The sequence below is a fragment of the Manihot esculenta genome, chromosome 8 (genome assembly GCF_001659605.2).
Source record: "Manihot esculenta cultivar AM560-2 chromosome 8, M.esculenta_v8, whole genome shotgun sequence".
Taxonomy (NCBI): domain Eukaryota; kingdom Viridiplantae; phylum Streptophyta; class Magnoliopsida; order Malpighiales; family Euphorbiaceae; genus Manihot; species Manihot esculenta.
Window position 1 is genome coordinate 12286425 of NC_035168.2, and position 24483 is coordinate 12310907.

Sequence of the window (24483 nt, forward strand, 5' to 3'; positions counted from 1 at the left end):
GATAAGAGTCCTCAGATAGGTTCATGTCCAACTGGGGTCTTACAACAGACAATGTGTACCATCCTTAAACCCATAGTTAAGAATAGAGGCATCACTAGGCATGAGTTAGGCTATTTCACAATTAGAGCAAGTGGCATTAGGGGAGGTACTAGCTTACCTCGAGCTACTTAAAGGAGGTGCTAGTATAACTCTAAGCTGCTAATAAATGAATCATAGAAAATTCAAATAAAAAAACAAACATATCCAGAAATAAAGCAGTGTGATTAGCGAGTCGGAAACGAGTCATTTTTGGAAGGTGCTTAGGGTTTTCTGACGTGCTCGCTTAAGGTTCTTATTAAAATTTGACATACTTACATAAGTAAAATAGACTTCTAAAGGCTAAAAGCATAATTTAGTTGGTCAATATATTAATATTGAAAGTTTGAAAATTAAATTGAAATATGGTAAAGAGTTTAGTAGGTTAAAGTGTGTATATGAAAAGTTTAAAGGCAAAATTCAATTTTACTCCTTCATTTTCTCTACCTCTTTGACTTATCTCTCCATGTGTCACCTAAAAAAACATAAAAAATATGACAAAGCAAAGAAAAAGTAGGTTGTCTTCTTCCTTTCATCCTTTGGCCGAAGATCACTCCATTAAAATGATAAAAACTTTGATTTTCCTTCTTCTACCAAATCCAAGCCAATTTCTCATCAAATCAACTTTTTTCTTTAACCGAAATTTACCCTAAGATCAAGAGCTAAAGAAAGAGCCATATATTGAAAGAACTAAAGAAGGAAAAGTTTAGGATTTCATATGCACTAAGCTTGAAAACCAAAGGTGGGCATAGAAATGTGTAGGAAATAGCATCTTCTCAATTCTTCATGCGTAAATTTGAATTGTAAAGTTTTAATTTTCAATTTATTCAATTCTTCCCTAAGATATAAATTGATCTAGGTGAAGAAAAATCAAAAGGAAAGGAGATAGCTAAAGTGTAGAAGTGGAAAAGAAAGAGAAATTCAAGAAAAATTCGGTGTTTGGAAGAATTTTTGTTTTCCTTTGATTTTCACATGAATATGTAAAACTTGAAGTTGGTTTTGATTGCTGGAAATATTTTTTGGATTGTACAGATGTGTAACATGAAAGTTAAAATGATGTTCGGAAGACTTAAACCAAATAAATACAACATAGGAGCTAAATATACAAAACTAGTAGAATAGGTTTTAATAGAGCAAAATTATCAGCTTCATAACTCATTGTGTAGTTATTAAAATCAGGCCTAAAATATACCAAATGAAATATGAGACAAAGAGCTAAAACTTTAATGAATGGATCATATTCTAAATCTAAAGCTAAGTTAATGTAAATTGCAAGTGAACCTAAGCTATTCATAGGGATAGTGCATCAGGAACAATTGACTGTACAGTTGTCAAAGCAGATCCAAAATAACCTTTTTGGTTTTCCACAATTTTACAATTGTAGATAGTGGTAAAAGGATCGAATCCACAGGGAATTGATACTTACCTATTTTCCTTATCAAGACCAAGTAAATAAACTGAAAGTAAAATAAAATGGGGTTTTGAGATTGATGAATTGAACTAGAATTAAAAGCAACAAAGTAAAGCAAATAATTAAAGTAAAGAAGATTCAAATATGAGAAAAGCTCTAGTTGAAGAATTGGATCCACTTCAGTTGTTGGGATTGATCATTGACACTTAGGTTCCTTTATTTGATTCAATAAATTAGTTATGGAGGTGGAAGACGCTTCTCACCACCATATCCCTCCTTAAGCATAAATTAATTAGGGAGTGTTCTCTAATTAATTACTAATCCATAAGTTGCCAAGGAATGTCCTTGGGCCTTTGGCATCTAACAACTGTCAATTGCATTAAGAAATAGAGAGACCTAATTCTAGCTACCCAAACGTATGGTGATATTGCTAGATCATGCAATTTCCTTAGTTTTTATACCAAGAGTTACTTGTGTTTTAATAATCCAAGCAATTACGGACTTAAAACTATCCAAACTAATAAATTATCATTTTGCAATCAAGAATCAATGGCCCTATTGATCTAAACAACAAAGCAACAATGGAATTAAGCATGAAATTGCATAAATATTGATAAACAAAAGATAAACATAATATGTTCAGATCTCCCAATCCATAAAACAACTAAAGTTTCACCTAATCTTCAACTAAAAACAGAGGTTTCAGCCACTCATGGCTGAAACAAAATAAAAAATAAAAGAAAGAGAAGAAGAAGAGGAAGTGGCCGGCGGCTTGGAGAAGGAGAGGCGTGCGGCTTGCAATCCGAATGGGAGAAAAGAAGTCTTCTTGCTTGTTTGTGATCCTTTTATAGCTAAAATTGTTGCCCTTGGTTTTCTTGTAGAGATGGCTTTTGAATTTTGAATTTTGAATGCTGAATTTTGAATTTTGAATTTTGAATATTCTCTTTTGAATTTTGAGTTTTGAATTCTTGGAAGACAAGTGCATCTTCTTGAGATTTGGCTTCCTTAATAAGGGAAAAAGTTCTTGAAGATTTGAAATTTGAATTTCAAATTACTCTGCTGACTGTACTTTCCTTATTTATCTTCACTTTAGCTGCAACTTGACTTGAGCAAACAACTTGTTCTCCTTTATCATCTTTTAGGCAGTTTTAAGAGCATTTTCACCAAATTATCTCTTTACACCGTTTTCTACAAAATTCAAAACCATAGAATTAGGCAGAAAAAGTGTCAATTAATATTAATAACAACATGATAAATGGGTCTAAATTTGGTCTGATCAAATATCCCCACACCTAGCCCTTTGCTTGTCCTCAAGCAAATAAACTTAGTTAAACAAGCTCTCTTTGCTACTTGATCCTTTATTTTCACTTAAACTCTTACTCTAGACCCTTATTTTAAAGCATTGTAGTGAAGAGTGTATGCACCAAGGTTACTCTCCTTCTTCCTTGTCTCCCTTTACCTACCATGGCTATTAATCGTTTTCCTCATTAGAGATATTATACATGCACATATTCTTGTTCAGTTTAGACTTTTCCTAGCTCTAGGAGTGATTTGCCTTTAGTTGAAGCACTTTATTCAGCTTTTTGCACTTTATTCTTGCTTAAAAAGTCACAAACCTTTTGACGTGAAGGTACATATTTTTGATACCCACCCCCAGTTACTCAGTTGGTCACCTGTCCAAGTGGCTACTAGCTCTATTCATAGTCTTTTGACCATTGGAACAGTTTTTAATTTGTGCTTTTGAAGTCTTTGCCTTGGCTAAATTTCTTTTTCTCAATGAATTGTGCCAATCAACACCAATTGCTGAAATAAGTCATATTTAGTTTTTCACACATCTTTATTATTCTTTCTAATGAGTAATGTCATATATTTTTTACCATAGCAAGCTCAAAGATTCAATTGAAAAGGAAATTCCCAAGAATGAATACAACTTACTGCAATTGATTCAACTTAGGTTTAAAGAGTCATCACATCAATGGAGTCATGGAAAGAAAGCTCATTCAACATAGCCTATGCGTTTGAGTAAAGCATACCAAAACAGAAAAAAGAAAAAAACTGTGGCTACATGTGTGTGCAATAAAGGCAAAAATAACAAAAATGAAAAAAATTCACCTAATGTATGCTACTAAAATTTAAAGCTAAAATGGACTTAAAAATTCAGAGATATGCACCCCCACACCTAATCCATGCATTGTCCTCAATGTATTAGAAATATTAAAGTTCAAAGGAAACTGAGTACTCCTCTGGTGGGATTTGTGTGGTGCGAAACACTAAGCAAGCTGAGAGGGATGATTTAGTGGAACTTCTTCCACTACTTGCACTGTGAAACCTTCATAGTCTTTTGTGTGCTTGGGCATATCAAAGGGTAAGTTACTTTCTACACATTCTGGGAGTTGCCGCATGGAGAGCTTCTATTTGGGCAGACAAGTGTCTGTCTGTGTTGGATGTCTGGCTGAACTGAATTCCGCTTTCTCCTTTTGTTTGGGCAATCGGAGCTCTGCTTGTTAAGTGGTGCAAGCGATCCATGGTCCATCTGTGTTTGGTCACAGTCAGTCTGCTGAATGCAGCAGGTGGTTGCTTTCAACTTTGGCTCCCTTTGGCTTCCTTCATCTTTTTGGTTGGCCTCCCTGCAAAAGTCATTGTTCAGCATATCATCTTGATTCATATCAAAAACTTCTTGGCTCAAACAATCAATGATATCTAAACCATAAATATAGGACATGTCATGGGGATATTTCATGGCATCATAAACATTAAATTTTATTACTTCCCCTTCAAATTCCATGGTCAATGTGCCATCATGCACATCTATCTTAGTTTTGGCTGTGCTCAAGAAAGGTCGTCCAAGTAGGATGTCTGAAGTAGTGTTGCTATTGTCTTCCTCCATATCAATCACATAGAAATCTACTGGAAAGACAAGTTGATCTACTTGCACTAGAACTTCTTCTAGAACTCCTTTTGGATATACTACAGATTTTTCAGCCAATTGAATGACCACTCTAGTGTCTTTAAGTGCACCTGCATTTAAAGAATTATAAATAGAAAGAGGCATAACATTAATTGATGCACCTAAGTCACACATGGCCTTTTTGATGCCTACATTGCCAATTTTGCAAGAGACAACAAACATCCCTCTATCTTTGCACTTGACTGGGAGTTCTCTCTTTATAACAACTATCACAACTTCTCCCACACTTACCTTTTCTTTCTCAGCAAGCTTTCTTTGGTTAGTGCACAGTTCTTTGAAGAATTTTGCATACCTTGGAATTTGTTTCACAGCGTCAAGCAATGGTATGTTGATGTAATACCCGGCTAGACTCCGGCGTCGGAATTCCAACCTTTCGATGGAATCTCTGTTGGAATCCGGAATCTCGGATGCCGGGACCTCTAGAAGGGTAAAACATGTTTTTACAAAATGTTTTTCATGATTTTAATGGTTAGTTTTGAGTTAAAGTTTTAAAGAAGAAAAGAAAAGAGATTGAGAGAAGGGCCCAAGTTCGGCCACCGAACATAGGGCGAATGCGGAGGCACCTTTGGCCCCCGAAGGTGGTCTGGCCAGCCACCTGTAAAAGGCTCCCTGTCTGAAAATGGGCGAGTTTTCTCTCTCTATTTCTGGGCAAGGTGAGTCTCCGCCACCCCTTGTCGATCTTGTGCTTTTCCTTCAAGTCTCTCATGATTTTTATGAGTTTCTATCTTGTTTTTGAAGATTTTAAGCTTAATCCAAAGTTTTGAAGCTTGGAGACCTCCGGAACTCGTTTCCTCCTCATTTCCAAGTTTGGGTCGCACTTACGCTGGTCTTCAAGAGGTAAGTGTAGATCCTTATCTTCTCTTATGTTTTTAAGTAAGTTTTAAGAGGTTTTAAGGGTGTTTAATGCATGTTTAGAGTAGATCTAAAATGTTAGGGTTTATGTTAGTTTAATGAGAAGTGTGATGCGATGTTGATGTTTGTTGGGGTTTAGGCTAGTTTTATGCCTCTATGTGCTTGAAAATGTGTTTATGCATGTTTTAGAATAGTTGGATGCATGTTGTGGGAGTTTTGGTGGCTTGGGGCATAATGGCAGAATTGGGTTCTGCCACCCAGGAGGGCCCAAGTTCGGCAGCCAAAGCAAGGAGGCAGTTTTGGCCGCCTAAACTCGCCCCCGAAAGTTGGACTTTTAGATCTGGAGGGGAGTTTCGGCCACCAAACCTGCCCCCGAAGGTTAGTGACTTTTGGATCTGTGAAGGCTTTCATCTGCTAAACCTTGCCCCCGAAAGTGCATGACTTTCGGATCTGTAGGGACCTTCGGCCGCCAAACCTGCCGCCAAAAGTCCCCTACCCAGCCTTTCTTCGCTTATTTTCTATGCATGTTTTATGATGTTTTAGGGGGCTTTTGGGGAGATGTTTAGTGTCATGTTAGAGTTTGTTTGGTCCCTCATTTGAGTCCACCTGTGTAGGATCGGACCCGAGGAACCGAGGAGACCAGCAGTGAGTTAGCTGTTCTAGTGTCAGCCAGAGGTGAGTAGAACAGAACTACTTATTATTTTTTTAAAGCAACTAAATTTTTGAGCATGTTCATGCATCACGATTGCCATGTTTATAGGTTATTGCATTAGAATTCACGAATATGATGCATTGCATAATTTGCTGTTGATGTGGATGGATATTGGATGACCCACTAGCCCTCGAGCAGGTTATGATATGATACGGATATGGAAGACCAGGGCTGCCCATTCTACGCATCTTGGCACTATGTAAGGGAAAGACCAGGGTTGCCCAGTCTACGCCCCTGGCACAGTTGGATATGTTATGTTATGATTAAGCGAAAGTCTTGAGGAGCTCCCGTTGTGGGCCGGGCACTTGGATATGCAGAGGGTTACTGGTGAAAAGTCCATCCGTGATGTGAATTGTTTGTGTTGTGATGCATTTCATAAAAGCATATGTTTATAAATTGTTTTATTATTCTGCTCACTGGGCTTTAGTAGCTCACCCCTTTCCCCTAACCCCCAGGTTTGCAGGAGCACAGGTAGCTGTGGGAGAGTCATTAGAGTTTTGGTATAGCATGATGTAATAGATTAGTAGTGGACATGTAATGTATTGTGGATAGTATTGTGCTTGGCCCTATTGATAAATTGTAATCCCTTTTGTACATGATCTTTATGTAAATGTTTTTAATGATGAGATGTGTTGAACCAAGCTTGATGTATGAGATGTTGACCCTACTAGAGCATTTGATGAGGGCTCTAGTATAGGGTTTTTATGTTTACAGTTTATGATGATACATGCACAGGTCAAGCTTGGTATATGAAAAGTTGAAGTTTGTATGAAAAGGTATGATCATGTATGGGATTCATCAGGCATGACAGGATGTATGTTAGGCTTGCTACGGGTTCCGGCAACCTTAAGTCGATCTGAATCCTAGAGTCGGTAGCGGTCCGATTTTCGGGTCGTTACAGTTGATCTCCGCTTTCTTGAAGTGTAACAGCCCGGGAACCGAACTGCCACCGGCACTAGGATCCAGATCGACTTAAGGTCGCCGGGACCCGTAGTAAGCCTGCTATCCTGTCTGTATACCTGTGAAGCCGGGAACCGAACTGCCACCGGCACTAGGATCCAGATCGACTTAAGGTCGCCGGGACCCGTAGTAAGCCTGCTATCCTGTCTGTATACCTGTGAAATCCCATACATGATCATACATTTGCTGTAAAAACATAAAACTTTTCTTCATTCCAAGGCTTAACCTGTGCATGCACTCTCTCTGTGCTCTACCAATCCCTACTAGAGCTCCTCATGGCTCTAGGCGGATCAATCTCATAATGTTAAGCCTGGTTTTGCTCATAAACATACAACAATAAAGAAGCATACATAAACTGATCATGTGACTCCACAAAGGGATTACAAGTCTTATAAATCAAGCACCATTCTATACACTATACATATACATTATTTTTATACATTTACATGTCCACACTAGCTATTACAAAACTCTGTACTCTTCCTGTACCCTGCTGAGTTCTCTCTGACCTCTGAACCTGCACAACTGAAGTTAGGGGAGAGGGATGAGCTACACTAGCCCAGTGAGTAGAATAGGCAAATACAAGTGATAAAACATGCTCTCATGGAATGCAACACATAAGCACATCACCTCGGCCGGACGGATCAAAACTCCCTCTATCTCCTCTGGGGTACCTAAGTACCATTTGCCTGGTCCCCGTAGGGCTGTTCCAGGTCTTTATGCCTGGTCCTCGTAAGGCTGTTCCAGGTCTTTCCTCTGAGGGCTAATGAATCCTCACGAAGTCCGTGCCGTCTCACATAAGCAATGTACAAGGAGCAATGCCAAGTACAAGGATAAATGCAATGCATCATCTTGGTGTACACTAATGCACTCACCCTATAGCATATTCATGATGCATGAAGCATGATAAAATATTCAGTTCTCATATTAAAACATTAAGTTAAATTCCACTCACCTGTAGTTCTCTCTGAACTGACTCTGCAGGTTCTGACTCTGGACTCACTGCTGATGTCCCTGATTCCTCTGGTCCGTACCTACACAGGTGGACTCAAATGAGGGACTAAACTCACTCAAGAGCATCTCTAAGAAACTCCCCAAAACCCCTCTAAACAATCCTCAAACCATCACATAAGACATGCAAAAGACAGCTGGACAGGGCACTTTCGGCGGCAAGTTCGGCGGCCGAAACCCCACTCCAGAGACGAAACTCATGCATGTTCGGCGGCACCTTCGGCGGCCGAAGGTCTCGTCCAGAGACGAAACTCACACACTTTCGGCGGCCGAACTCCCTCTTTCGGCGGCCGAAAGTCCCTTTCTAAACCGAAAGCCTAGCTTTCGGGGGCAACCTTTGGCAGCCGAACTGCCTCCACAAAGGGTTCGGCGGCCGAACCTTCCTTCGGCGGCCGAACCTGGTTTTGCCCGAAGGGCAGAACCCTGCTCTGTTTCATGCAAACTTTGCCCAAAAACCTACAAACATGCATAACAACTACTCCCAACTAGCATATACACATATATATGCACAAAGGGGTCTAAAACTATCCTAAAACCCCAAACAAACATAGCACATAACACTTAAACATGTTTGAACACCACAAATCACCAAAAACCTCACCTAAACCTAAACATGCAAACTACCCATACAAACTTCATAAAACCTTTCAAAATCAACAAAGAAGCTCAGGATCTTCACTTACCTCTTACACAACTTGAGGATGAAGGATCCCAACGTGGAGATATGAAGAAAAGCTCTTCCAAAGCTCCAAGCTTCAAAACTTACTTCTTTTGCTCAAAACCTTCATAAATCACCAAAACTCTTAAAACTCTTGAAAGATTTGATGAAAATCATGGAAAACATGAAAGTCAACGTAGGAGAGGCTGAAACTCACCTCTGGCTGCAAGTGGAGGAGAAATAACCTCCTTCCACCGACCCTTGGCCCTTTTATAGGTGGCTGGCCAGACCACCTTCGGCAGCCGAACGTGAAGCCGCAACCATGCAATGTTCGGCGGCCGAAAGTGACCTTCGGCGGCCGAACCTTTGCATTTCTCCCTTGTTGCTTTTCTTTCAAAACTCAAGTCCTTTACCCTTCCAACCATGAAAACCAGTGAAAAAATACCTTAAAAACATATGTATTACCCTTCTCGAGGGTTCCGACACCCGAGATTCCACCTGACTACAGGAATTCCGATACCGGACTCGAGCCGGGTATTACATTCTCCCCCCCTTAAGAACATTCGTCCCCGAATGTTCCTAACACAACATAAACACATAGAAAAGGGGAAAAACTAACCTTAAAACAGATATGGGTATTGCTGGAGCATGGACTCCCGAGTCTCCCACGTGCACTCTTCTAGGTTGTGGTGGTTCCACAAAACTTTCACCATTGGTATCTCCTTGTTTCTCAGCTTTCTGATCTGGGTGTCAAGGATCCGCACTGGCTGCTCTATATAGGTGAGATCACTTAAGATTTCCACCTCAGGTTCACTAAGAACCTTCTCTGGATCTGACACAAACTTTCTCAACATAGAAACATGGAATACCGGGTGAATTCGTTCCATAGAAGCCGGTAAATCTAGTTTATACGATACAGGCCCGATCTTCTGCAAGATCTCAAAGGGACCAATGTACCGTGGGGCCAGTTTACCCTTCTTTCCAAACCGAACCACTCCCTTCATTGGAGACACCTTAAGCAATACCATATCCCCCTCCTGGAACTCTATCTGTTTCCTACGGATGTCTGCATAACTTTTCTGTCTGCTTACAGCTGTTCTGATCCTCTCTCTGATGATAGGCACTAACTTGCTGGTTATCTCAACTAACTCTGGCCCTGCAAGAGTTTTCTCTCCTACCTCTTCCCAGCAAACAGGTGTTCGGCACTTCCTCCCATACAAAGCTTCATAAGGAGCCATCCCTATGCTAGCATGATGGCTGTTATTGTAGGCAAACTCCACCAAAGGTAGATGCTGCCTCCAAGAACCGCCAAAGTCTAACACACACATTCTCAACATATCTTCAATGGTCTGGATGGTTCTCTCAGACTGACCGTCTGTCTGTGGATGGAAAGCAGTGCTGAAATCCAACCTTGTGCCCATTTCATTTTGCAGACTCCGCCAAAACCTGGAGGTGAACTGAGGTCCTCGATCTGATACGATCGACACTGGAACTCCATGCAACCTTACTATCTCGTCTATATACACCTGCGCCAACTTGTCCACAGAATAGTTACTCCTGATTGGAATGAAGTGAGCAGATTTAGTGAGTCTATCCACAATCACCCATATGGAGTCTAGTCTGTTAGACGTCGCCGGTAACCCCACTACAAAATCCATAGCTACGTTCTCCCATTTCCATTCTGGAATGGGCAGTGGGTTAAGCATTCCAGCCGGCTTCTGGTGCTCTAGCTTCACCCTTTGACATGTCTCGCAGGCTGACACGAACTGTGCCACTTCTCTCTTCATTGCTGGCCACCAATACACCCTTCTCAGATCTTGATACATCTTGGTGGCTCCCGGGTGAATGCTATACCTCGCATTATGAGCTTCCCTCATAATGTCTGCCTTCAAACTGCTATCATCTGGTACACATAACCTCTTACCGTGCCGAAGAATCCCCTCACTATCAAATCTGAACTCTGCACTGTTGCCCGACTGAACAGTCCTGGCAATCTTCACTAACTCGGGGTCTTCGTGCTGTTTCAGAGCCACTTGCTCTAGAAACACTGGTGTCACTCTCATCTGTGCGAGCAAAACACCGGTACCAGATAACTGCAACTGTAACCCGTCTTCCACAAGCTTGTAGAAATCCTTCACCACCGGTCTTCTCTCTACTGCAATGTGGGATAAACTGCCAAGTGACTTTCGGCTTAAGGCATCAGCTACAACATTCGCCTTGCCTGGATGATATTGGATCTTGCAATCATAATCACTGAGCAATTCTACCCACCGTCTCTGCCTCAAGTTTAACTCTCTCTGCCTTAAGATGTGTTGCAGGCTCTTATGATCCGTATAGATCTCACATTTTACCCCATAGAGGTAATGCCGCCACATCTTAAGTGCAAAGATAACAGCTGCCATTTCAAGATCGTGTGTCGGGTAATTCAGCTCGTGCTTCTTCAGCTGTCTAGAAGCATAAGCTATCACTTTGTCATTCTGCATCAACACACAACCTAATCCCACTCGGGATGCATCACAGAACACTGTGAAATCTTTATCACTAATCGGCAGAGCTAACACCGGTGCTGAAGTTAACCGTCTCTTCAACTCTTCAAAACTTTCTTCACATTCCTCTGACCACACAAACTTCTGATTCTTTCTGGTCAGTCTGGTCATAGGAGCAGCTATCTTCGAGAAGTCCTGTACAAACCTCCGATAGTAGCCTGCCAAACCCAGAAAACTCTTGATCTCTGTCACTGTAGTGGGTGTAGGCCAATTGGCTACTGCCTCTACCTTTTTGGGATCTACTGATATACCGTCCTCTGATACAACATGTCCCAAAAAGGAAATGCTCCTTAGCCAGAACTCGCACTTGGAGAACTTAGCATACAAGCCATGCTCTCTCAAGGTTTGCAGCACTATCCGAAGATGCTGGGCATGGTCCTCTGCATTCCTGGAGTACACCAAGATATCATCAATAAAGACGATCACAAAACGATCCAAGTACTCCCTAAAAACCCTGTTCATGAGATCCATGAATGCTGCAGGGGCGTTAGTCAACCCGAACGGCATCACAAGGAACTCATAATGCCCATATCTGGTTCGGAAAGCAGTCTTGGATACATCTCCTTCCCTGATCTTCAACTGGTGGTATCCGGATCTCAGATCTATTTTAGAAAAACAACCTGCTCCTGCTAGCTGGTCGAATAGATCATCGATCCTGGGTAAAGGATACTTGTTTTTGATCGTAACTTTGTTCAACTGTCTATAGTCGACACAAAGTCGAAGAGGTCCATCCTTCTTTCTGACAAATAATACTGGAGCACCCCAGGGTGAGGTACTCGGGCGGATGAAACCCTTAGCTACCAAATCCTGTAACTGCTCTTTCAACTCTCGCAACTCTGCTGGTGCCATCCTATAGGGAGGAATAGAGATCGGTCTAGCATTGGGCATCAACTCAATCTCGAACTCTATTTCCCTATCTGGTGGTAGTCCTGGAAGCTCTTCAGGAAACAAATCTAGGAAATCTCTGACAACTGGTACTAAGGATGGTTCCCTAACCTGACTGTCTAGCTCTCTCACATAAGCTAGGAACCCCTGACACCCCTTCCTTAACATTCTACGAGCCTGGAGGGCTGATATCAAACCCCTAGGTGTCCCTCTCCTGTCTCCTCTGAAGACACACTCTGACCCATCCTGGTCTCTGACACTGACTACCTTGTCTCTACAGTTCAGGGTAGCATCATACGTAGATAACCAATCCATCCCTAGAATGACATCAAAATCTGTCAACTCTAGAACCACCAGGTCAGCTGGAAGGTATCTACTCTCTATGCACACTGGACTGAACCGACAGACTGACTCTGCCAAAGATGGATCACATTTGGGTCCACTGACCCATAGAGGACACTCTAACTCAGACACCATCAGACCCAACCTCTCTGCAGCTCTAGAAGAAATGAAAGAGTGAGAAGCACCGGGGTCCATTAAAGCATACACCTCAGAACACCCAATGATGAGATTACCTGACACCACCGTGTTCGACGTGTCTGCCTCCTGCTGAGTCAAGGTGAAAATCCGTGCTGGGGCTGACGGACCTGCACCTCGGGAACCCATCCCTGATGAAGAGGCTGCCCCTCTTCCTCTTCCTCTGCCACTGCTTGGTGGTACGGCTGAAGCTACGGGCTGAACTACACTGCCCGTACTCATCTGCTGGGATGGTGCAACTAAAGTCGCCTGAGGACATTCCCGTGCATAATGTCCCTCCTGTCCACATCTATAGCAGGCTGTGGATCCCAACTGACAAGCTCCTCTATGCTGTTTGCCACACCTCTTGCACACTGGAAAATCTACACCAGAACTGGAGCCACTACTCATTCCTAGACCTGACTTAAGCCTGTTCCAGAACTTGCCTCTCTTTCCTCTGAACTTCTCCCATCTCCTCTTACTTGCACTTGCTGTACTCTGTGAGGAGGAACCTGGTTTAACACCAGTAGACTGTGCCTTGACTACACCTTGACTTATGGCACTGGCCTCCATCTTTCTAGCAGCATCCACAATAGAGTGGAAACTTTCCTTCTCCGCATGAAGAATCAAAGAGAAATACCTGGGATGAAGCCTTGTGGCATATCTCTTTGCCTTCTTCTGATCCGTATCATATGCCTGACCGACATATGGCAACAATTCCAGGAACTTATCTGTATATTCCTCAACGCTCATCACCTCCGTCTGTCGCAACTGCTCAAACTCCACAACCTTTAGTTCCCTAGAACTGTCAGGAAAAGCCCATCCAGCAAATTCGTTGGCGAACTCTTCCCATGTCATACTCTCAAGTCTCGGGTCCACATAATTCTTGAACCATTCTCTAGCTTTCTTACACTTTAACGTGAACCCTGCCATCTCAATGGCTCTACCATCATCTGCTCCCAACTCACTTGTTATCCTTCTAACTGCACTGAGATACTCAAAGGGATCATCTCCTGTATTGAATTTAGGAGCATCCAACTTTAAGTACTCGGTCATCTTCACCTTACTTCCCCCTGACGAACTGGGTTGCTGTGCTTCCACAACAGGGGCTACTGGTTCAGGAGGTGGTGGTGGAGGAACTGGTTCCCTCACTTCAGGCTGTACTGGACTTGGATGAACAGGTGGGGGTGGATACATGTGATACGGTGGATAAAAGGAAGGATAGGGCATATATGGCATGTAGGGTGGATATGGGGCAAAGCTGGAGTAATCCGACGTGCCTCCCATCGGATACTCTGGGCCCTGTGGAAAGGGTGGATAGCCAAACCCAGAGGCCTGCATGCCTCCCTGGGACTCCCCCATACCTTCTTCTGACCTTCCTACATCCATGCTTGCATCTCTACTCTGATCCTCTTCCCTCACACCTCTTTCTTCTACTGACCTTCCCCCTCTGCTTACTCCTCTCCTGCTCTCGTCAGAAGACCTTCTAGGGTCTCGTGACGTTCCTTCCCTGCTTGACCTGTGCGATCTTGCCCTTGGCAAGGCAGGTGGACGAGCAGCTGTACCCTCACTTACGGGTGGGACTCCAGTCAATCTCGCAGATCGACGAGTTCCTCGCATCTTCACTCTCTGAGAAACAACAAACACATAACCATAAGCAACACATCAAAAAATGCACATGCATAACTCATGGCATTACACATCAGCATATAGACAGGACTGACATCCTATCCTAGTGGACATGTTTTTCCTATGGTGCTTGACCTGCTAAACTTCTCTATGAGCCCAACTCTCTCTCTATAGGTCCGACCATATGAACCTAGGGCTCTGATACCAATCTGTAACAGCCCGGGAACCGAACTGCCACCGGCACTAGGATCCAGATCGACTTAAGGTCGCCGGGACCCGTAGTAAGCCTGCTATCCTGTCTGTATACCTGTGAAGCCGGGAACCGAACTGCCACCGGCACTAGGATCCAGATCGACTTAAGGTCGCCGGGACCCGTAGTAAGCCTGCTATCCTGTCTGTATACCTGTGAAATCCCATACATGATCATACATTTGCTGTAAAAACATAAAACTTTTCTTCATTCCAAGGCTTAACCTGTGCATGCACTCTCTCTGTGCTCTACCAATCCCTACTAGAGCTCCTCATGGCTCTAGGCGGATCAATCTCATAATGTTAAGCCTGGTTTTGCTCATAAACATACAACAATAAAGAAGCATACATAAACTGATCATGTGACTCCACAAAGGGATTACAAGTCTTATAAATCAAGCACCATTCTATACACTATACATATACATTATTTTTATACATTTACATGTCCACACTAGCTATTACAAAACTCTGTACTCTTCCTGTACCCTGCTGAGTTCTCTCTGACCTCTGAACCTGCACAACTGAAGTTAGGGGAGAGGGATGAGCTACACTAGCCCAGTGAGTAGAATAGGCAAATACAAGTGATAAAACATGCTCTCATGGAATGCAACACATAAGCACATCACCTCGGCCGGACGGATCAAAACTCCCTCTATCTCCTCTGGGGTACCTAAGTACCATTTGCCTGGTCCCCGTAGGGCTGTTCCAGGTCTTTATGCCTGGTCCTCGTAAGGCTGTTCCAGGTCTTTCCTCTGAGGGCTAATGAATCCTCACGAAGTCCGTGCCGTCTCACATAAGCAATGTACAAGGAGCAATGCCAAGTACAAGGATAAATGCAATGCATCATCTTGGTGTACACTAATGCACTCACCCTATAGCATATTCATGATGCATGAAGCATGATAAAATATTCAGTTCTCATATTAAAACATTAAGTTAAATTCCACTCACCTGTAGTTCTCTCTGAACTGACTCTGCAGGTTCTGACTCTGGACTCACTGCTGATGTCCCTGATTCCTCTGGTCCGTACCTACACAGGTGGACTCAAATGAGGGACTAAACTCACTCAAGAGCATCTCTAAGAAACTCCCCAAAACCCCTCTAAACAATCCTCAAACCATCACATAAGACATGCAAAAGACAGCTGGACAGGGCACTTTCGGCGGCAAGTTCGGCGGCCGAAACCCCACTCCAGAGACGAAACTCATGCATGTTCGGCGGCACCTTCGGCGGCCGAAGGTCTCGTCCAGAGACGAAACTCACACACTTTCGGCGGCCGAACTCCCTCTTTCGGCGGCCGAAAGTCCCTTTCTAAACCGAAAGCCTAGCTTTCGGGGGCAACCTTTGGCAGCCGAACTGCCTCCACAAAGGGTTCGGCGGCCGAACCTTCCTTCGGCGGCCGAACCTGGTTTTGCCCGAAGGGCAGAACCCTGCTCTGTTTCATGCAAACTTTGCCCAAAAACCTACAAACATGCATAACAACTACTCCCAACTAGCATATACACATATATATGCACAAAGGGGTCTAAAACTATCCTAAAACCCCAAACAAACATAGCACATAACACTTAAACATGTTTGAACACCACAAATCACCAAAAACCTCACCTAAACCTAAACATGCAAACTACCCATACAAACTTCATAAAACCTTTCAAAATCAACAAAGAAGCTCAGGATCTTCACTTACCTCTTACACAACTTGAGGATGAAGGATCCCAACGTGGAGATATGAAGAAAAGCTCTTCCAAAGCTCCAAGCTTCAAAACTTACTTCTTTTGCTCAAAACCTTCATAAATCACCAAAACTCTTAAAACTCTTGAAAGATTTGATGAAAATCATGGAAAACATGAAAGTCAACGTAGGAGAGGCTGAAACTCACCTCTGGCTGCAAGTGGAGGAGAAATAACCTCCTTCCACCGACCCTTGGCCCTTTTATAGGTGGCTGGCCAGACCACCTTCGGCAGCCGAACGTGAAGCCGCAACCATGCAATGTTCGGCGGCCGAAAGTGACCTTCGGCGGCCGAACCTTTGCATTTCTCCCTTGTTGCTTTTCTTTCAAAACTCAAGTCCTTTACCCTTCCAACCATGAAAACCAGTGAAAAAATACCTTAAAAACATATGTATTACCCTTCTCGAGGGTTCCGACACCCGAGATTCCACCTGACTACAGGAATTCCGATACCGGACTCGAGCCGGGTATTACATGAAGGTTTCAAGAATCTCTTTCTTATTTTTCTTTTTGTTATATTTCAAACCTTTTTGGAAAGGGAGGTGGAATCTTGAATGTTGCTTGCTGGTCTGCCTTTTTGTAACGACCCGAAAATCGGACCGCTACCGGCGCTAGGATCCGGGTCGACTTAAGGCCGCCGGGACCCGTAGCAAGCCAAACATACATCCTGGAAACCTGTTTAATCCTATACATGATCAAGAACATACATAAAAATTAAAACTTTTCTTTCATACATTCTATCATACGCCAAACTCAACCTGTGCATGCACTGAACATATACATAATCATCATCATAACCTGACCCCTCTATGGGATCTCATCAATGCCCCCAATGGGTGGCATAACATGTGTTGAGTTGGCTAACATAGTCATCAATAAACATAAGATCATGTAACAAAAAGGGATTACAACATCTATAGGGTCAAGCACAACTTCTAATCCTCAATATCATTATACATAACATAACTATTCAGTTATACATCATCTTACAATTTATCATGTCCACTTTCTAACTATTACAAACATAAGACTTTACTCTTCAGGACTTCTCTGTCTAGCCCGTACCTGCAATCCTAGGGGATTAGGGAAAAGGGGTGAGCTACTAGAGCCCAGTGAGCAGAATAATAGAAAACAACATTTAAATCTCATGCCATTATGTAATGCAACACATCACAACTAATCACATCTCGGATGGTATTGTCACCAATAGTCCTCTACATTTCCAAAGTGCCGGGACGTAGAATGGGTACAACCGGTCTTTCTCTCAACATAACATATCATAACATACCAATGTGCCAGGGACGTAGAATGGGTACAACCTGGACTTTCTCTTACATAGTGCCAGGGACGTAGAATGGGTACAACCTGGACTTCCATACCATACCATGCCGTAGCATCATCGTATCATATGAGGACTAAAGGATCATTCAATGACCAATCCACATCAACATCATAAATGCAATGCAACATATTCGTGAATTCTAATGCAAACAACCTAATTCATCACATGGCATTCATGATGCATGAACATGCTCAACTTTATAATTCATTTTCTTTAAAAACATAAAGGTTTATTCTACTCACCTCTGGCTGAAGCTCTACAGACAAAGACTGATGCAGCTAACTCACTGCTGGGGTCCTCGGTTCCTCGAGTCCGAACCTACACAGGTGGACTCAAATGAGGGACCAAACAACTAGCACATAACTCTAAAAACATCCCCCAAAAACCCCCTAAAACACCTCAAAACAATCATGCAAAAACATGCAAAGGAAGGCAGAACAGGGCAGGTTCGGCGGCACCTTCGGCGGCCGAAAGTCCCTCCAGAGCCGAAACCCAGGCAGGTTCGGCGGCACCTTCGGCGGCCGAAAGTCCCAGACAGAGACGAAAGTCTCTTTTCGGGGGCAACTTCGGCAGCCGAAAGGCCGGCCTCCCCAGCCATGTTCGGCGGCCGAAAGTTCCTTCGGCTGCCGAACCTGGTTTCTGCCAAAGGTCATAAACTTGGCTCCTTTATGCACATTTGCCTCCCAAAACTTCCAACATGCATATAACTCATCCAAATCATGCAAATATACATACATTGGCTCCTAGGGGCTTCAAACTAACTTAAACCCCAACTACAACACACAACAACAACACAATCCAACATACATTGCTCAAAACATAACATTAACTCAAAAACCTAACTATGAGCTAAACATGCATTCTACCCCATAGATCTTGCATAAAACTTACTTTAAACATGAAATGAGCTTAAGATCGGCTCTTACCTCTTGAAGATCAAGAGAGAGACGTCCTAAACTCGGAGGTGGGAGATTTTTGAGTTATTGAACCTCAAAGCTCCAAAACTTGCTTTAAACTCGAAAATCTTCAAAACAACGTAAAAACTTGTGAAAATCTTGAAAGATTTGAAGGAAAGAACTCAAGGATGGTGAAGAATGGCGAAAGGACTCACCTTGGCTGAAAATGGGGAAAAAGCTCGCCCGTTTTCGGCTAAGGGACCCTTTTATAGTGGCTGGCCAGGCCACGTTCGGGGGCCGAAAGTGCCTCCGCATGCATGCCATGTTCGGCGGCCGAACTTGAGGTTCGGCGGCCGAACCTGGACTTTCCTCACTTATGCCTTCGGGGGCCTAAAGCACTCCCGAAGTGCATGCATGTTCGGCAGCCGAACTTTGAGTTTCGGCGGCCGAACCTGAGTTTCCTCCAAGGGTGTTTTTATTCCAAAAACTCATTTCCTCTTTACTTAAAACCATGAAAAACATTAAAACATTTCATGAAAACATGGTTTTACCCTATTAGAGGTCTCCGACATTCGAGATTCCACCGGACAGTAGGAATTCCGATACCGGAGTCTAGCCGGGTATTACACTTTTGCTAGTGTACTGATTCTGTTTGACCAGTTTGTTTGGAAAAATAGTTTTCTGGCTGTTTTTCTTCAGCAGTTTGTCTTTGCACTTGTGAACTTCCATCATCGGTCTTGACATCCTGAAGCTCTTTCCCACTTCTTAACATGATAGCACTTACATTTTGCCTGAGATTGACCTCTGTTTGGGAAGGTAACTTACCTTGGGATTCAATCTTGCTCACTGAGGTGGCTATTTGACCCATTTGCAGTTGGAGGCTTTGGACAGAATTTGCCAATGACTTCATCATCTCCTCAAGGTGCATATTGGAACTTGGAGGTGCTGCTTGGGCTGGATTTCTTTGATAGTTCTGGTAGTTGTTAGCCCTAGCATAGCTGAAGTTTGGATGGTCCCTCCAACCTGGATTGTAGGTGCTAGAGTAGGGATCATGTGTTGGCTGGCCATTGAATCCTCCAATTGCATTTACTCGCTGGTCATCCTCTTGAAGTATAGGACATTGATCAGTTGGGTGTCCTACATGTGCACATATCCCACATAGTCTAATTTGCTGAAGATGTTGAGCTTGTTGAGCTTGACCTATGACAAGATTTCTCACAGCAGAGGTTAGTTTAGAAATTTGAGAAGTGAGAGCATATGTACTTATCTCATTGACTCCTCTTTGCAGCTGCTTTTCATCTCCATATTGTTTAGATGCTGCTGCAAGTGTTGAAATCAACTCTCTAATTGCTTGAGGTGTGTTATCTTCAATTGAACCTCCACATGCTACATCAATGAATTTCCTTTTGGATGGTAGCAAACCTCCATAGAAGAATTCTATGAGTGATTTATCTGAAATGTTATGTTGTGGACAGCTTATGCACAATCTCTTAAATCTTTCCCAATACTCATACAAGTCCCAGTCTCTTTTTACTTAATGCCACTTATCTCTCTTCTTATGTCTATGGCTTTAGAAGTTGGAAAATATTTGTTCAGAAAAGCTCTAACCATACCATCCCAAGAAGTGATTGATCCGGGTGGTAGGTAAAATAACCAAGCTTTGGCATAATCATCAAGTGAGAATGAGAATGCTCTCAGTTTCACATGCTCTTCAGATATGCCCTGCAGCCTCATGGATGAACATACTATGTGAAATTCTTTCAAGTGCTTATGTGGATTTTCATTCTCCTAACCTTTGAATTTAGGTAGGAGGTGTATCAAACCTGTTTTGAGCACAAAAGGGATTGTCAATGGCGTATAGGTGATGTAGAGAGGTGCTTGATCACCTAAAGGGACTGCCAACTCTCTCAGTGTTCTTTCTCTTGGTATTAGTGCCCTCATTGCTGGATTTTACGGTATAAATTCATCATGAACAATAGGTTCAGCATGTGCAGCAGGTTGTCTATTGATTTTAGCCATCTCCGCGGCTGTTTGGTCAAGTTCAGCAGAGTTGCACTATGTTTATGCAATTGCTGGTTCTTGGGGTGCAGATTCTGGTTCGATGGTGGCTTGCTCCCAAAGTCGAGTTGCTTGCTTCCCAAGTCGCTTGATTATACGCTCAATTTCTGGATCATAAGCCAAAGTTTCCTTGCGTCCAGCCCTGGTCATGAAAGCAAAATAAATTAGTTAAATAAGCTCCCCGGAAATGGTGCCAATTTTTGACTGTACGGTTGTCGAAACCGACAAAAAATAATCTTTTTGGTTATCCATAATTTTACAACTGTAGATAGTGGTAAAAGGATCGAATCCATAGGGAATTGATGCTTATCTATTTTCCTTATCAAGACCAAGTAAATAAACTGAAAGTAAAATAAAAGGGGGGGTTTTGAGATTGATGAATTGAACTAGAATTAAAAGCAACAAAGTAAAGCAAATAATTAAAGTAAAGAAGATTCAAATATGAGAAAAGCTCTAGTTGAAGAATTGGATCCACTTCAGTTGTTGGGATTGATCTTTGACACCTAGATTCCTTTATTTGAATCAATAAATTAGTTATGGAGGTGGAAGATGCTTCTCACCACCATATCTCTCTTTAAACATAAATTAATTAGGGAACGTCCTCTAATTAATCACTAATCCACAAGTTACCAAGAAACGTCCTTGAGCCTTTGGCATCTAACAACTGTCAATTGCATTAAGAAATAGAGAGACCTAATTCTAACTACCCAAACGTATGGTGATATTGCTAGATCATGCAATTTCCTTAATTTTTACACCAAGAGTTACTTGTGTTTGAATAATCCAAGCAATTACGGACTTAAAACTATCCAAACTAACAAATTATCACTTTGTAATCAAGAATCAATGGCCCTATTAATCTAAACAACAAAGCAACAATGGAATTAAGCATGAAATTGCATAAATATTGATAAACAAAAGATAAACATAATATGTTTAGATCTCGCAATCCATAAAAAAACTAAAATTTCACCTAATCTTCAACTAGAAAAAGAGGTTTTAGCCACTCATGGTTGAAACAAAACAAAAAATAAAAGAAAGAAAAGAAAAAGAGGAAGTGGCCTGTGGCTTGGAGAAGGAGAGGCATGCGGCTTGCAATCCGAATGGGAGAGAAGATGTAATACCCGGCTAGAATCCGGCACCGGAATTTCTCTTGTCTGATGGAATCCGGGGTGTTGGGATTCTATATAAGGGTAGGAGGTTTCTAAGTGTGATGATGTGTTTTCTAGTTTTTTCAGTTCGACAATTTTGAGTTTTGAAGAGAAAATAGTTCATGGAGACTTCAGCCAAGTTCGGCCGCCGAAGATAAGTTCGGCCGCCGAAAGTGCTCAATGTTCGGCTTCCGAAGGTCAAGTTCGGCCCCCGAATGTTGCATGGTTTTGCATGCGAGTCGGCAGCCGAAGCTGAGTTGCTTAGCCAGCAGTTTTGTATCCCTTAGTCAGCATTTTGGACAGGTGTTATCACCAGCTCATGTCCAGACGTTGGCCACGTCTCCTATGCTTTATTTGCTAAGTTTGAGCAGCTCATGCAGGAGTTTGCTCGTTTACCAAATTTTGAAAGTTTTGGAGCAAAACAAGTGAGCTTTGGAGAGTTTGAGAGTGTGAAGAGAGGTGGTTCGTTTCCTTTGATCAGAGTGTTTATCTTCTTATAACAGGAGGTAAGTGATGCTCTTGAACATGTTTTTATGTTTTCTGAAGGTTTTATGGGAGTTATGGAAGGAGATGCATGCTTAGGTTATAAATGATAGTTTTGATGATTTATGCATGTATACATGTTTATGTGTTATGTTTGTTCTGTTGTTTGGGGTTATTAGATAGTTTTGGACCCCTGTGGACATATACATGAGTATATGTGAGTTGAGTAGAGGAGGTAGGCATGTTTGGAGAGCTGGAAGGGAAGGAGGAGATGATTTGCCGTTGAAGCTGAGTTCTGGATGAACTCAGGTTCGACAGCCGAAGGTTCATTCGGCCGCCGAACCTCTTGCATGGTGGCTTAGGCTGCCACAGCTTGCCCCCGCGAGTTGTGCATGTTCGGCTCTGTTTGGAGGATTCGGCCGCCGAAGGTGCCGCCGAAGGTGCTTGAGTTTCGTCTCTGGAGAGGACATTCGGCCGCCGAACCTGCCGCCGAAAGTGTTCTGTCCAGCTTTCCTTTGCTTGCTTTGCATGACTATTAGAGAGAGTTTTAGGGGATTCTTGGGGAGTTTAAATAGAGTTAGTCATAAGCTAGTTTGGTCCCTCATGTGCGTTTATCTGGATAGGTACAGACCAGAGGAACCAGAGAGAGCAGCAGTGAGTACTGCTCCAGAGGTTCAGAGCCTGCAGAGTCAGTCAGTCCAGTTAGCCCGAGGTGAGTGGAACTAAACTTATGACTTTTAATTGAACTACAAACTGCTTTTAGCATATCTCATGCATCATGATTATGCCATAGGTTGATTGCATTAGTATACACGAATATGTTGCATTGCATTGTTATTTGGTGATGTGAGTGAATGCTGAATGATCCAATAGTCTCAGACAGGAAGTCCAGGAGCCTTTGACTACGCCCTGGCAAGTATAGCAAAGTCCAGGAGCCTTTGACTACGCCCTGGCAGGTATAGCAAAGTCCAGGAGCCTTTGACTACGCCCTGGCAATGGTAAGTACAGAGGTGTTATATACACATATACATATATGACAGGAAGACCAGGTGCTCGATTCTACGCCCTGGCACAGAGTTACTGGGACTATGTGGTGACAGGTTTACTCTTGATGTGGCTTGTCTGTGATATGGTGCATTCCATGAGATCATATTTTACTGAGATGTTTTACTGTTCTACTCACTGGGCTATAGAGCTCATCCCACTCCCTTAACCCCAGTTGTGCAGGTTCAGTGTACAGTGTACAGGGACAGTCCAGCACAGTACAGGAAGAGTAAAGAGATCTGTAATAGCTTAGAGTGGACATGTAATATTAAAGAGATGTAATAGTTGTTGCTTGACCTAGTGATGTATGTGTTGTACATGATCTGTATATATATGTATATATGTTTTACTGTATGTGAAAACCAGGCTTAACAGGTATGAGTTAACCCATCTAGAGCAAGCTCTAGTCAGGGATACAGAGTACAGAGTACATGAGTACAGAGTACAGAGTACATGAGTACAGAGTACAGAGATAGTGCATGCACAGGTTAAGCCTTGGTTCAGAAAAGAGTTTTATTTTCACAGAAAATGTATGATCATGTATGAGGTTTACAGGTACACAGAGAGTATAGCAGGCTTGCTACGGGTTCTGGCGGCCTTAAGCCGACCTGAATCCTAGCGCCGGTGACGGTCCATTTTGGGGTCGTTACAGATTGGTATCAAAGCCCTAGGTTCACATGATCGGACCTATAGAGACAGTGTTGGGCTCAGACAGGTTAGAAGTGGTCAAGCACAATAGGAAAAATCATGTCCACTAGGATAGGGTCTTGAGTCCTATCTGCTATGATATGCCATGAGTGTTGCATGTGTATGAGTGATATGTGATGTTTATGTGCTAAGTGGTATGTTATATGTTGTGTTTCCAGAATAAAGATGCGAGGAACTCGTCGATCAGCTCGATTAACTGGAGTCCCACCAGAGAATGAGAGACTAGCTGCTCGTCCTCCTGCATTGCCAAGGGCAAGGTCTCAGAGATCTAGCAGGGAAGGTATGTCAATAGACCCTAGAAGGTCTGTCGACGAGAGCAGAAGAGGAACAGCTAGAGGAGGTAGATCAGAGGAAGAGAGGGAGGCTATGGAGACTGATCCGTCTATGGATGAAGGTATGGGAGAATCCGAGGGAGGCGTTCAGGCCTCAGGTTATGGCTATCCATCCTTGTTTCAGGATCCAGAGTATCCGATGGAGGGTATGTCGGAATACTCTCGTTTTGACCCATATCCTACATACATGCCATATATGCCATATCCTCACTATTACCCACCATATCCGATGTATCCATCTTCCCCTACCCATCCAAGTGCA